The sequence below is a fragment of the Lutra lutra genome, chromosome 8, assembly GCF_902655055.1.
Source record: "Lutra lutra chromosome 8, mLutLut1.2, whole genome shotgun sequence".
NCBI lineage: Eukaryota > Metazoa > Chordata > Mammalia > Carnivora > Mustelidae > Lutra > Lutra lutra.
Window position 1 is genome coordinate 21,828,517 of NC_062285.1, and position 16,467 is coordinate 21,844,983.

A 16,467-nucleotide genomic window follows, 5' to 3' on the forward strand; every position below is an offset into this window, starting at 1 on the left:
AGTAAAAGAAGTGTGTAATGCAAAATTGTAGCATTGAATGCATAGATTAGAAAAGAACAAAAATCTAAAATCAATCATGCAGACTTCCAATTTAGGACACTAGAAGAATAGCAAGTTAAATCCAAAGTAAGGAGGAAAAAAAGCAAATAACAACATTAGAGTAGATATCAATAAAATTGAAAATAGGAAATGAGTAGAGAAAATCAGCAAAACCAAAAGTTGGTTCTGTGAAAAGGTCAACAAAATAAGTAAGCCTCTACAAAGGCTAAGAAAAAAAAAAAGAAAACACACATTGCTAATATCAGAAATCAAAGAGATACCACTACAAATACCAAGGGTAATAAAAGCATAATAAAGGAATGTTATGAATACCTCAATATCCACAAGTTTGATCATCTAGAGGAAATACACCAATTCCTTGAAAAACATAGCTGCCAAAACTCACGCAAAAAGAAATACACAATTCAAATAGGCCTGTATCTATTTTAAAAATTGAATCAATAATTAATAATCTTCCAAAAGTGTATTCACCAGTGAATTCAACCAAACATTTAAGGAAGAAATCATACCAATTCTCTACAACCTTTTCTGGAAGATAGAAGCAGAGGGAATACTTCCCAACACATTCTATGAGACTAGCAATATCTTAATATGGAAACTAATGACATCACAGAACAACTATAGGACAATACTTCTTATGAACAGAGATGCAAAACTTCTCAACAAAATATTAGAAAATTGGACCCAACAATATATAAAAAGAATTATACACCACAATCAAGTGGGATTCATTCAATTATACAAGGTTGGTTCAATATTCCACAATCAATTACTGTGATCTATATTCCAACATCAACAGGTTAAGAAGATATCAATAGATGCATTAAAAGCATTGGCAAAGTTGAACATCTATTTATGATTAAAAACTCCCAGCAAATTAGGAAAAGAGAGCAACTTCCTCAAAATCATAATGAACATCTAAAACAAAAAAACCCTACAGGTAACATCATGCAGAAAATTTACGCTAAGATCAGGGACAAGGCAAGGACATCCCCTCCCACCCCTGTTTTTTAACATCAGATTGGGATTCCTAGTGAGTGCAATAAGAGAATAAAAGGAAAGAAAAGAATACCCCAAAAATGCCATCTATGTATAAAATCCAAAAAATCATAAAAAAAACCCCTCCTAGAATAGTGCATATTGCAAGGTTGCATGATACAATGTTACTACACAAAAGTCAAGTCTTACATATGAAGAAAATGAACAAGTGGAATTTGAATTAAAAACTCAATACCATTTATATTAGTACCAAAATAGTGTGATACCTATGTATAAATCTATATGAGGAAAAATATAAAATTCTAAGAAAAGACATCAAGGAGAAACTAAATAAATCTAGAGATATTCCATGTCCCTGGGCAGGAAAACTCAATATTGTCAAGATGTCAGTTCTTACTATAGATTCAACACAATCCCATTCAAAATCTCAGCAAACTATTTCATGGATATTGACAGACTGATTCCAGAATTTATATGAAGAGGCAAGAGACCCAGAATGGCCACCATAATATTGAAGAAGAATGAAGTTGGAGAGTTGACACTATCCGTCTTCAGACTTACTATAAAAACTATCACAACAGTGTGGAACTGGTGAGAGAATAGAAAAACAGATCAATGGAAGAGAATAAAGAGGCCAGAAATAAAACCACATAAATATAGTCAATGGGTCTTTGACAAAGGAGCAAAAATAATAAAATGGAACAAAGATAGTCTTATCAACAAATGGTGTTGGAATTATCAGACAGCCACACATGAAAAAATAAAAAACCCTATAATGAATCTGTATGCAGAACTTCCACCCTTCACAAAAATTAAGTCAAGATGACTTATAGGTCTAAATGGAAAACACAAAACCATGAAACTCCTAGAAGATAACAAAAGAGAAAACATAGATGACCTTGGGTATAGTGATGCCTTCCTAAATATAATACCAGAGACATGATTCATGAAAGAAATAATTGATAAGTTGATTTCATTAAAATTAAATTTTCTTCTCTGTGAAAGACAATGTCAAGAAAATGAAAAGATAAACCAGAGACTGGAAACACATTTTTGCAGAAGACACATCTGATAAAAGACTGCTATCCAAAACATACAAAGAACTCTTAAAACACATAAATAAGAAACAACCTGGTTTTTTAAAAAAATGATTAAAAGACCTGAATAGACAGACACTTCCCCAAGGAAGGTACACAGATTGCCATGTCATTTCAATGAGCACATGAAAATCTGTTCAACATCATATGTCACTAGAAAATTTCAAGGGAAAACAGCAATGAGATATCACTACACAACTACTAGCATGGCCAAAATCTAAACATTGACAGCACTAACTGTTAACAAGGATCTGGAGCAATAGGAACTCTCATATTACTGATGGGAATGCAAAATGGTACAATCACCTTGGAAATCTATTATAAAACTAGACATATTCTTATCATATGACTCAATGATTACACTCTTTGGTATCTTCCTAAGTATACAGAAAACTTAGGTTCATACAAAAACCTGCACACGGATATTTATAGCAGCTTTATTCATAGTTGCCAAAACCTGGAAGCAACCAAGATGTTCTTGGTAGGAGAATGGATACATGCACTGTGGTACATCTAGACAAAATTATTTAGCGCTAAAAAGAAATGAGGTATGAAGCCAGGGAACAACGTGGAGGAAACTTAAAACATAGTACTAAGTGAAAAAAGCCAAATTCAAAAGGTACAAATTGTATGATTTCAACTATGTTACTTTTGGAAAAGGCAAAACTACAGAGATCAAAAAAAAAAAAAAAAGATTAGTGGTTTCAAGGAAAGGGAGGGATGAAGAGGCAGAATACAGAGGATTTTTAGGGCAGGGAAATATTCTATATGATATTACAAGGGTCATTTGTTATTTGTCAAAACCCCTAGAATATACACCACCACACATGAATCCAAATGTAAACTGCAGACTTTGGGTGATAATAACATGTCAATGTAGTTTCATCAATTATCATAAATGTACCTCTGTGGTGTGGGATGCTGAGAGTGGGGGAAGGTATGCATGTATAGGTCAGATGTTATTTGGGAACTCTCTGTACTTTCTACTCAATTTTGTCATGAACCTCCAACTGCTCTAAAAGAAATAAAGTTTTTTTTTAATTAAAAGAAAATCCATTTCCCAGTTACACTAACCACACTTCAAGTGCCTGATGAGACAGCCGTACGTGGGGAGTGACCACTGTTGCAGATAGTACAGACCAAAAAAAAAAGCTGATTATCTAAGTCACCAGATAAATTTTTTAAAGGTTTTATTTATTTGAGAGAGAGAGAGCACGATGTGGGGAGGGACAGAAGGAGAAGCCAACTCCCCGCTGAGCAGGGAGCTCAAAGCAGGGCTCAATCCCAGGACCTGAGATCATGATCTGAGCCAAAGTCAGATGTTTAACTGACTGAACCATCCAAGCACCCCGTCACTAGATAAATTAAAGAAACACCCTTAGAAGGAAGTATAGGCCCACTGGGAGAAGAATTATAATGGTTATGGATCATTTTATATTTCTTCTGTTCTACCCACACATTCTTATTAATCTAAAAATAGAAAAAAAGGAAAAGAAGGAAAAACTAAAGCATATTTTGAGTTACTGGACTATTTAGTGGCTTAGGTCAAACTAGATAGTGTCATTTCAAAGTCTTCTATTTATACTCAGGACAGAAGGATTTTTTTTTTTTTTTTGCCAAATATTTTCCACAGTCTTATACCACTACTATATCTAGATTTTTTTTTTTCAAATGATCATTATTGCTACAAAGAGGCACTGGAACATCAGTATATTGTCAAATGCATGAGGAAAAAAAATGATCTATGCATATTCACTCATCTGCATATTTATGACAATGTTAATAAGGCAATCAATTTTTCTTTTGATCTTGAAGGGTTTTTTTTGTTACTTTCTTTTGATTTTGAAGGTTTATTTGATAATTATTAATTAATAACATGTTATCTAGAAATGATTACAAAGAGACATGTAGGAATTCTTCCATTAAATAGGTAGATAGGTTTATTATGGTTCTTAATGACACCCACAAGTTCACCCAGTGTTTGCAAAACCGAACACTCAGTCGATATGATCCTTTATACATATGCTGTCTCCAAGAAAATTTTCTGAAGAAGTCATCCATGAGATCACAACTTGCTGAAAAATTGATAAATTAGAAAGACTGTTGGCCTTTATATACCCAATAAAAATAGATAGACTGATTTTTGTTTGTCTTTCTTCTCTCCTCTGTCAGCTGACCAACTTACTTGTTTTAGTAAGTATTCAACCACAGAAATAATCACATGACCTTTTTGCTTTTCTCCCAGATTGTTGACAGCATTCAGCCATACATAAGCTGTTTCTTCATAGTAGTGATCATCTCATGCATTCAATAACTGTTAGATGAACTGAATTGTAAACAACCTATGTTAGTCCTAATGAGGAAACAAGATTGTATCTGGCATTCACTCTCATGGACTTCATAAGTTTGACAAGGAAGTTGCTCTACTAAAGGAAAAATCATGCAAGGATCAAATTTGTCATACAGTCTTCAATAAGAATTTAACATCCTCCCTTCTAACTTTCAGGAAAAAATGAAGATTTCTTCTATTTACATATTCTCATCAATGCAAGTTTACCTATTCATATAACAATAATTGAGGAAAAAGAGAAAAATATGGATAAAATTGAGGCAGATTTCTGTTTCTAGTGAGTTAAAAAAAAGAGAAATGATCTCATGTGATTAATGATGGAAATCTTCTGACTTATAAATATCTTTATTTAAAAAACTGTATTCACTATAATATTATATTTAAAAATTACTGATTATAGGGGCACCTGGGTGGTTCAGTGGGTTGAGCCTCTGCTTTCGGCTCAGGTCATGATCTCGGGGTCCTGGGATCGAGCACTGCATTGGGCTCTCTGCTCAGCAGGGAGCCTGCTTCCCCCTCTCTTTCTGCCTACTTGTGATCTCTCTCTCTCTCTCTCTGTGTGTGTGTTAAATAAATAAGTAAAATATTTTAAAAATTACTGTTTATAAAACATGTCCTTCTGATAAATAAAACTTTGTTACCCAGTGCCAATACCTTTTTTATTTCTGAGATGTTAAGACATGATTAAAAATTTAGCAGTTGTATGATACACATCAACATAAAAATCTGTTGTGTTTCTATTGCAAATAATGAACACTTTGAGAAGGAAGGATATTAAGACAACTATTTCATCTGCAATAACATCAAAAAGAATAAAATACTTACAAATTAACTTAATCAAAAAGGTACAAATAAAGGGAAAGACATCCCATGTTCATGGATTGGAAGACTTAATATTGCTTGGATAGCAATACTAGGTAAAGTGATCTACACATGTACTGCAATTCCTATCAAATTCTTAATGATTTTTTTACAGAAATGGAAACATCTTAAAATTAATTTTAAAAAATCTCAAGGGACCCTCAATGGCCAAAACAATCTTGAAAAAGAACAAAGTTCAAGGTCACATTTTCTGGTTTCAAAATTAATCACAAAACTACAATAATTAAGAGTGTGGTCCCGGCATAAAGACAGACATACAGGCCAATGGAATACAATAAAGAGCCCAGAAATGAGTTCTTGCAAACACAGGCAATTGATTTTGACAAGACTGCGGAGAGACAATCCAGTAAGGACAGAATAGCCCTTTCAATGTAAGGAATTGGAAAACTGGGTATCCACATACAAGAGAATGAAATTGGATTCTTACCTTATACCATATACAAAAATTCACTCAATATGGATCAAAGACCTAAATGTAAGACCTAAAACTATAAAACCTTTAGAAGAAAATGTGCAGAAATCTCCATAACATTGGATTTGGCAATGATTTCTTGGATATGTCATTAGAAGCTCAGGGAAGAAAACGTTAGAAAAAATAGCTTAAATTTGATTTTACCAACACGAAAAACTTTCATGCATCCAAGGACATTATAAACAGAGTGAAAAGGCAACACATGGAATAGGAGGAAGTATCTGTGAATCACACATCTGCTAAGAGGTTAATATCTAAAATAAGTAAAGAACTCCTACAACTCACACTCACACAAAAATCTAAACAAAATGATCAAAGGACTTGAATACATATTTTTTCCAAAGAAAATACAAAAATGGCCAATAAGTACATGAAATGATGCTAAAGAACATCACTACTCATTCAGGAAATACAAACGAAAACAATGAGATATCATTTCGCATCCACCGGTATGGTTATTTTAAAAATGACAGAATACAACAAGTGTTGGTGAATTTGCAGAGATACTGGGAGGGTAAAATGCAAGGGTAAAATGATGCAGTCACAATGGAAAACAAATAATTAAAGTTAGAATTACCATATGATTCAGCAACTCCACTTCTGGATATATACATCAAAGAATTGAAAGCGGGGACTTCAAGATCTATTTGTATACCCACATTCACAGCAGCATTAGTCACAGTAGCCAAGAAAACAACTCAATGTCCATTGATGGATAAATGCATAAGCCAAATGTTGTGTGAACATACAATGGAATATTGCTCAGCATTAAAAAGGAAAGAAATTCTGACACATGCTGACAATGATCAACCTTGACGATCTCATGCTGAGTAAAATAAACCAGTCACACAAAGCCTAATACTGTATGAATCCAATCAAATGACCTACCTAGAATAGTCAAATTCATAGAGACAGAAAGTAAACAGGTGGTTGCTAGAGAATAGGGGCAGGGATAATCAGGTGTTAATGTTTGTTTAATGGGTATGGAGTTTCAGCTTGGGAAGGCGAAAAGAGTTCTATATATGATGGTTGTACTACAACGTGAATATACTTAACAGAATTCTGAGAGACCTTTCTTCTCCCTGTACTCTGCCATGTGAGGACACAGCAGGACAGACATCTGCAAACCAGGAAGCAGGTCCTCACCAGATACCAAATCTGCCAGCACCAGGATCTTGGATTTCCCAGGCTCCAGAACTGTGAGAAGAAATGTTTGTTCAAGCCACACAGTCTAGGCTTTTTTTTTTTTTTTTTTTTTTTAAATCATAGCAGCCCAAACGGATCAAGAAATTAACTCCTAAAATAATCCATTTTTAGAGGATTAGAATCCTTTTTTTTTTTTTCATAGTCTACAGTGTGGACTACTTTGAATTTCTTTATGATTGTCGGCTATTACATGATGGAGGAAAGTCTATGTCTCCTTTCCTTGAAGGAATCTGGCTGATTCCCTGGCTGCAGATTGGCTGGGGAAGGTTGCCTCTCCACAGAAAGAGGTTTTACCAACTATAAAATCTCAGAAAGGCTCTGCTGGATTTCTCTTTCTTCAATATTCTGGAAGGTGAAAATTTTCTTCTGAATATTCGCTGAAAAATATTTTATCAATTCTTGCCCCTAACAATCTCCTAAGACTTAAATTCCATAAAAGTTAAGGAATGGTTTCCAACCGAATCTACCCTTTTGTCTATGATATATTTTCTCTTTTGTTTTATCGAATTCATTTTCTCAGTCACTTCTTTTGACAGCAATGTAAAGGAGGTTAGAAGTATGTTCTGTTTTATGGGCAGAAGACATGAACCATCATTTTTCTGAAGAAGACGTCCAGATGGCCAACAAACACATGGAAAGATGCTCAACGCCACTAATTACCAGGGAAATGCAAATCAAAACCAGAGTGAGGTATCATCTCACACCTGTCAGAATGACTAAAATCAAAAACACAAGAAACAACAATTGTTGGTGAGGATGTGAAGAAAAAGGATCCCTTGTGTTGGTGGCAATGCAAACTACTGCAGCCACTCTGGAAGACAGTATGGAAATTCCTCAAAAAATTAAAAATAGAATGACCATATGACCTAGTAATTCCACCACTGGGTATTTACCCAAAGAATATGAAAACACTAATTTGAAAAGATATATGCACCCCTATGTTTATTGCAGTATTATTTACAACTCGTCTATCCACAGATGAATGGATAAGGAAGATTTGGTATATGCATACAATGGAATATCACTCAACCATAGAACGGATGAAATCTTGCCATTTCCAGCACCATGGATGGCTCATGGAGGGTATAATACTGACTGAAATAAATCAGCCAGAGACAAATACCATATGATTTCACTCATATGTGACATTTAAGAAACAAAGCAAATGAACGACAACAACAAAAGAGACAGACAAAGAAAAAAACCAGACTCTGAAACAGAGAGAACAAACCAACAGTTACTGGACGGGACGGGTAAAATAGGCAAGGGGAATTAAAAATCGCACTTATCAAGGTGAGCCCCGGGTAACATACAGAATTGTTAAGTCACTCTATTGTATGTTGGAAACGGATAGAACGTTGTACGTTCATTTTAACAGAATTAAAAATTCCATGGGGGGGGGGTAAGAGCAGTTGTGGAATAATAATATTGTTTTGAAATGAAATTCACAGATTCTATATGACAAAAAAGAGAAGTGCATTCGATTTCAGCATCATATTTGATTATTAATAGTAACACCCTGAACACAGATCACTATGTTGACTCCACAATATCCTAAAATTGGGAGATTTGTTCCCACTGACACACGTCCTGTTTCCAATTCAAGTCTTTTAAAATTAGTAGCTCTCTTCCCAAAACAACTTAATACAGCAGTTTTAATTTTCCTTTGCAAGCAAGAAAGCAAGAACTACAGCTTTCAGCGTACCTGGGTTCACCCATGAAAGTAACAAAGAGGGGGCTTATCTTAAGGTTATTTTTAAAAATTCAACATTAGGTACTTTATTTAAAAATTCAAACACAGGGATGCCTGGGTGGCTCAGTGGGTTAAGTGTCGGCCTTCAGCTCAGGTCATAATCCTAGGGTCCTGGAATCGAGTCCCACATTGGGCTCTCGGCTCAGTAGGGAGCTTTCTTCTCCCCTTGCCTGACGCTCTCCCTGTTTGTGTTCTATCTCTCTGACAAATAAATAAACAAAATCTTTTTTTTTTTTTTAATTCAAACACAGGATACTATAGACTTCTAATTTCCTGATCCTTCCTTCCTAAGGGAATTTATGAAGCAGTTTACATTAGAAAATAAATCTCCTCTTTCAAAAACTGAGTTGTAAGACAAAGACCATATATGATTCAGAGAGACAAATATATTACCACTTTTAACCTCCATTTAATAGTTCACATCTCCATTTTTTTCCTCCGGGGAAGTGATTCAGTTAGACAAATTCTTGTATATTGTATAGCTCAGAAAAGAGAGCCATTAGTCGTCTCTCGTATTTTCCTAAGAAATGGATTACTTTGGAAGATGTGTTTACATGCCTTGAGAGGCTGGCTAGAAGCAAAAAAAATTACAAGGGGAAAGAAAAATACACATGTTTCAGGTGGTCAATTTTTTAAAATCACAGAGCACAACATTTATCAAAATTGGGTTTATTAGTCATTTTCTCAGTAGAAAATATCTAAGCATAGAGTTTGACTGATTTATAGAGAGAGAATACAAATCTTTCAAAATTGTTGATAAGAATGATTCATACTTCTTGCTTTTGTGAAGTAATTGTGCATATTAGATCATGTTAATTTTGCTGCCTGAAATGGTTTTCAAATTCTTGTCATTTTTTTCCATAGAAGAAGAGTATTTTAAATAATGTGAGTTGCACTCTTTGGTTTGAAGTACAATATTTGTTGAAAGCAAATATGTATATTAAGGTTATTTTGTATGTCTTTCAAATAAAATGTCTCCTTTTATGGATGCATATTTTTTGAAAGGATATCACACCTAGGTATTGTCAAACTTCAAAGAAGAGGTAGCTTACTAGTTTTTGGGAGGAAGAAAAGGTTCTTTTACTGGAACCAACTTGGTGATTATTGACTGAATTGCATTGGACGTATCTAGCTTTCTCTGAGAAAGCATGAGTCCATCAAAATCAATAAATTGGAAATAAACAATAACAGAGAAATGCAAATAGGATCAATATCCTAAAAGCAGAGAATTCTATTTTAGTTTAATTCTGTAGTCATGTGATTACGAAAAATTGAGAAGCCTCGCTAGAAATTCAGCTGTTTTGTCAATTTATGTTATTTTCGCCCAATTCATTATCCAGAAGCTATTAAATTCACTGAATTAAAATAAACATTGAAAAGCCAATGCATGCTCTTCATCTGACTGCTGATAATCCTTTTTATACACAGATCTTACTTTCGTGTTGTGGATTTATTTTCCAAGCAGAGGATCTTAAGTTCGGAATCCAAATACTCTTACCCTGCCTTTCGCCCAAGGAATATTATTTGGACATTGGAAAATGGTCCAGGCAAAAGTCTGGCTTTGATATTACTTCAAGGAGACCCTTCTTAGAGGGGACAGATACGTGAGATACTCTGACTGCCCCTCAACCTTGTAGTTTCCACTCCCTATTATGTAATGAAATCAAGATGGAAGGAACAACTGTAATCATCCGAAGAGGAAGAGATGTTTTAAAAGAGCATCCCTTCGAATAAACAAACCAACAAAAAAGCACAGAGGGGAGAGAAAGAGATCCAGAGGAACTACGTAGTCAGGGAGACTGGTTGAGGAGGGGGCTGGAAAGAAGGTCTATTCTCAACTAGATGGCCTTGATGTCCATGGAGGGGCACCTGAATTTTCTTTCATTTTGTTTTGGCATGAACTGGTGAACTCAGTACTCTTCCTTCTCTACTACCTACCTCTCAGAGTTATAGCTTCTGCACTATCAGCATAGGTGCTATTCATGTACTGGGGTCCTGGGCAGCTGTCCAGTTCCACCAATTCTAGGGACATCTCTAATTCTATCCATGGTGACAGCCCCTTGAGGTTTCTGTGGGTTCATTGTTATGGAAACAGTTTTGCGGATCTAAAACCTTAGGAAAAATGCCTAAAGGTCTGAAACTTGTTTCCGATCCAAAATAAACCTTCCCTTGCCATAACCTCTTCTGTTCTTTAAAATGAGTTAATTTATTCTTTAAGTGATAAATCATATTTATTAAAAATAAAGTCTCTCCTACCCAAACTGCTGAAAAATAATACTTCCAGGGCCTGTCTCTTCCTTCTAGTTTAGCAAGTTTGTAAACTTAGGGAAGTTGAATATGAGAAATCCTCTGGACTCCTTTAGTTCTGAGAATTTTCTTAGAAGGAACTCACAGTTTTCAAGCAGAATGAGTCTGTCCTACGTAGTGGTCTCTGGTCCCAAACACATCTAAACCAGGGTTAGTAGTTAGGGAGGAGTAGTAGGGATATGTTCATTTTCTCTGGTTGCTGTTAACAAATTACCATTTATCTAGTGGCTTAAAACAATATAATCTGTTATCTAATAGTTCAAGAGGTCAGAAATCCAGCAAGGGTCTCACGAGGCTAAAATCAACGGTTCAGCAGAGCTGGGTTTCTTTTGGAGGTTCCTGGGGAGAATCTGTTTCCTTGCCTTTTCCATCTTCTAGAGGTGGCTGGGATTCCTTGACTCTTGACCCCTCTCCTCCATCACATCAGTCAGAGAACCAAATCTTTCTGACCCTCCTTCCATCATCACATCTCTTTCTTACTATAGCTGGGGAAGGTTTCCCATTTTTAAGGACTCATGGGATTAGAACGTGGCCACTCAGATAATCCAGGCTAATCTCCCCATCTCACAGTCCTAAACCTTAATCACATCCTCAAAGTCTCTTTTGATATGTAAGATAACATAGTCACAGGTCCCCAAGAAGAGGACAAGGGTGTCTTGGTGAGGGGAGCATTCTCTACAGAACACGTCTCATGAAATCTTTGTAGCAAACCTGGGAGTACAAAAAAGATACCAAACCAATAGATCTGGTTATAAATACAATTTGGAGGAAGAAGATAGACAAGATAAATGGATTCTAATCTATTAATTCCAGGCATTGTTAACAGTATCAGACATTTCTATTACATGACACTTCAAACACTCTATCAAGACCTCACCCCTGGGACGGCTGGGTGGCTCAGTGGGTTAAAGCTTCTGCCTTCAGCTCAGGTCATAATTCCAGGGTCCTGCGATCGAGCCCCACATCAGGCTCTCTGCTCAGCAGGGAGCCTACTTCCTCCTCTCTCTCTGCCTGCCTCTCTGCCTACTTGTGGTCTCTGTCTCTGTCAAATAAATAAATAAAATCTTAAAAAAAAAAAAAAAAAGACCTCAACCCTTACTTTCTATAGACAGGGGAAGACAAAGCAATGGCCAGCATATTCTGTGCAAATAGTAAGCAGAAAAGCAGATGTGCCTCTATTCTATTCTATTTGTCGATAACAGACAAAGAAAGCTTCAAGACAAAGAGTTTTCTCAGAGGTAAAGAGGGATCCTTCCACATAATAGAAGTATCAATTCAATCAAGAGGACAGGACAGCCCTAAACATGCATGCATCTAATGACAGAGCTTACACTGCATGAAGCAAAATTAACAAAACCAAGAAAGAAATAAGTAAACCCACAAACATAAATGTATATTTCAGCATCACTCCTTCATAATTAACAGATCACGTGGAGAAAAAGATCAGTATGGAATGTGAAAATACAACTAAAACCATCAAGCAGCCTGACTTAATGGACATTCACAGAACTTTACACCCAAGAAATGCAGCATTCACAGACTTTCCAAACACGTAGGAGGGCATTTGCCAAGATGGACCACACCCTGCGCCATAGAACATGCCTTAAAATATTTTGAAGGACTAAAATAATACAGAATATATTCTCTGACGATGAAGAAATTAAAATAACTAAGAGCTACCTAGAAAAGTTACAAACATTGAGCAAGTAGGCACCATCCTTCCACAAGAAAAAAGTTACATGAGACATTTAAAGACATTTCAGAGGGATCCGTGTTGAACACACAACAGATTAAAATTCATGGGATCCAGCAAAGTAGTGCTTGGAGGGAAGTTTATAGCTTTCAGTGATTAGATTAGAAAAGAAGAAAAGATTTAAAATCAGTGATATGTCATTCCACCTCACAAAGGAAAAAAAGAAGCAGAAAATTAATGCAAAGTGAATAGAAGGAAGGGAATCATAGAGATGGCAGAAACGAGAAAAACTCATGAAACAATGGTACACCATCTTTGCCAGCTCTTCCTTTGGTAGAATTTGTGCTTCCTGTTCCTATAAAGTTTAGCACTGTCCAATCACAGTCTACTGTTTTTGAAAATACACCAGGGAACATTTCCATTGAACTTGAACCTTTAAGTACATTTGCGCTCCTCCTGTCAACAGATGAACCAGCAGAGATAAACGTTATGAAACTGGTGGGAGTTATTGCCACTGGCTACCGTGAGGAGTTAGGGTTATGGTTATACAGTGGAGGAAGCAAGGAACCTATCTAGAAACCAGGAGTTCTCTGAAGCATCTCTTGCAGCTCCCATCTGATGACAATGGGGAACAGGCAATCAGAGGAACATGAGCCCGCCAGGACAAAGCAGACCCCTCAGGGAAGACCTGGCTGCCCTTCTAGGGAAGAAATCTGGGTCCGCCAAAGTGTTGCCTGAAGGTGAGGAGAATCAAAGTTGGGTGCTAGAGGACAGAGATGGTTGAATATCAAATATTGCCTCAAGACCACCGGGTTTGGAGCGTGTTCCACTAACTATCATGCACTGAGTCTTTTCCTGAGTTTTTGGTTGGCTCCTGCCCTTGAAGGGGCTCCTCGTATTCTCCACCTGTGACAATCAGCCACTGCTGCAGAGACCATTTCTCAGGGCATGTTGATGAGTTTTGCACAGAAGTTTGCTTCAGCCCACACTGTGTTCCTCCTTCTCTGGCCTTGGGCTTCTCTGTGGGACTGAGGTGGGAACTCCCTTGGTGCTCAAGCATGCGTAACCTGAAAGGGGTGTGTGTGTGTTGGGGGGGGGGTATGTTTGTGGAGCTAACTCTGAACAACAGGGATGGGAACCTTCCACCAGAAGGTCCTGCATGGTGGATCCCCCATTGTGGAGATCGGCTTAACCGGCTTAAAAATCGGCTTAATGATTTTCCATCATTTTCTGCCCCCTTTCACCTGCCCTCCATTCCTGCCCCTGGGATCACCCCCAGGGCGAACTGCCTTCACATACGCCTTTGTCTTAGTCTCTGCTTGGGACAAATCCATCGTAGCACACTGATCTTTATAACAGAATGAATTTCCTCTGGCCACCCAGGCCTGCTTCATTCTTAACTTTCTTTAGAAACCAATCAATGCCTCTGAGAGGAGTTAGTGTGCTTGGAGAAGGCAATACCACTTTGGAGAATTCAGGCTGGCAGCCTCTCTGCTTTGCTGACTTCATTACTAATGGCCTCGTTTTTGCTCCTAGTATTTTTTTTTTCTTCTTCTGGGAGTTTGAAATAACATGCCCAATTACTTTGAAACAAACTAGCAAGGCAAAAATGTAGCTAATCTTTTCACATTAGCCCTGCTCAGAAGGTGCCTGGTAAATTTCCAGCATTTAGTAAATAACCAGTGCTTGAAAGTATCCCCCGCCCCCACCCTTACCCTTTTGTTACTGTTATTTATTTTCTTTGCTGTTTTACAGAGTCTTGAAGACTTGTTTTCTTCCCTTTCAATGACAAAAGACTATTTTCTCTGGCACAGCCCCAGAGCACAGCAACAGTTAAAGCTGCTGCTATGTGAAAGACTCCCATTTATTTAGATGTTACTCCAAAGGCCGTGAGAGCAAGCGACCTGGATTATAGGAAGTAGCCCCAGGAAACTCAAGAGTATTTTCTTTCCTGTCTTTTTGCCAGGATGCCAGTTTTTCCTTGACCAATAATAATTTACAGCAAGGTCAAGATTCATTCTAGTTGGAATCTCATAGGATGTCTGCCACATTTCGTACAAGCAATTGCTTTCGCTTACAAAGCCAGGGGGAGAAACACTGAGGGGAAAATGACGTATTGAGTTTAGGGCTCTCCATGGCAAATGGTTCTTGATAATGTCCTCAGGTCCGTTTTGGGAGCTCAAACTCTCTAATAAAGAAAAAGCATTAACTAGATAAATAGACATCCATCATCATCAAAGAGAGGTCCAGACTTAAAAAACAAACAAACAAAAAAACCAAAACCAAAAACAAAACCAGAATACACTTTAAAAGAATACAGCAACTGCCCCCCCCCCCCCAACCGAGTCATAAAGAGAAAGGAAGTTGGAAGCAGAAAACTGAAAATCAGGAGACTTCGGAGTGAAAATCGGAGGACTGACATACAGACATTTTAAACAGAAGGTAGCTCACAACATTCAGCGATGAGTGACACTGTTCTTTTGAAGCCACTAGGAGAGGTTAGCAATCCAAATTGCTCAAACTGAAAGCCTCACAGATTTTTGTGAACCGACCTTGGTTTGAGGATTCAGGTTCAGAAGAGCTGTGTTGAACTTGCCCCCCTAGTATTGTCTTTACTATCAAGATTAGGAAATTCCCCGAGTATCATAAATAATATGTAAGAACATTTCTAAACATGGAAGTACCTTATGGTGTTCACCTCAACTCTCTGAATCTCATGAGAATGCCTTTCCGATTTTTTTTCCTCATGAAACATTTCTCTTCACTTACTTCTGGGGCAATAGCAAGGTTTTGCCATATCACAAGTCATCATTTCCTGTTACACATATGACCCTCAAAATTGCTTATTTTACTTTTCTGCTCTAGGATACATGTAATCACATATCTTACTTCCATTTGGATTGGCTTTCTACTGCTTTTCACTGTTCAATATTTCTTTCAATCATTTATATTATTTTATTTGTGTGATTCCAATGTATGAGAAAGGATAGTTATTCAGACTTTCTACCTCAACACATCCAAGTCATACCACGTCTAATAGAAGGTGACCTTAAAAGACTGGTTTATTTTTCAGATTCCAGAATTTAAGAGGAAGAAAAAAAAAAGTAAAATTCCCAGCTTATATTCCTTCATCAGATTAGAGAGGAAGACAGGAGATAACCGAGTTCCCAGTCATGTCAGGGAGGATATCTTTAGGAAATAAATGTTGTAATGTGAGAGGCCCCTTACTATCATCTTTCTCTTTTCACCAGCATGATAGCCCTTTGGCTAGTAAAACTGAAATAAAGATGAAATCATTATTTTAAAAAATACAGTTGGTTAATGAATTCAAACAGCTGATTAATGACAAGTTCAGTTGAACTATTACCCAGTGCATAAACAAAATAGGTGGCTATTTTACAGAACTTTCCATTTTTCAGCTAGAATGATAGATATCATATAGAGATGCAAAACCAGAGCAGAATGAACTGATGACCACTTTTTTGGCAATTTGACAGGCTTCACTCATTCCACTTAAATCTGCTTAAAGGATGTCAATATTTTCTGTATCTCAAATTATGTTTCTTCTGCCTACAACTTACTTTCTCGGATTACACAGAATATTTCCTTAGTCTTTTATGTTATTAAATATATTCTCCTCTTCTCATC

General features: G+C 36.7%; 1 protein-coding gene across 4 annotated transcripts in view; it reads right to left on the reverse strand.

Moving 5' to 3' along the window:
• The window catches only part of SLC39A12 (solute carrier family 39 member 12), a 77,821-nt gene that overhangs the window by 8,908 nt on the left and 52,446 nt on the right, over window positions 1-16,467 (reverse strand). The gene's annotated exons all lie outside the window — the stretch shown is intronic.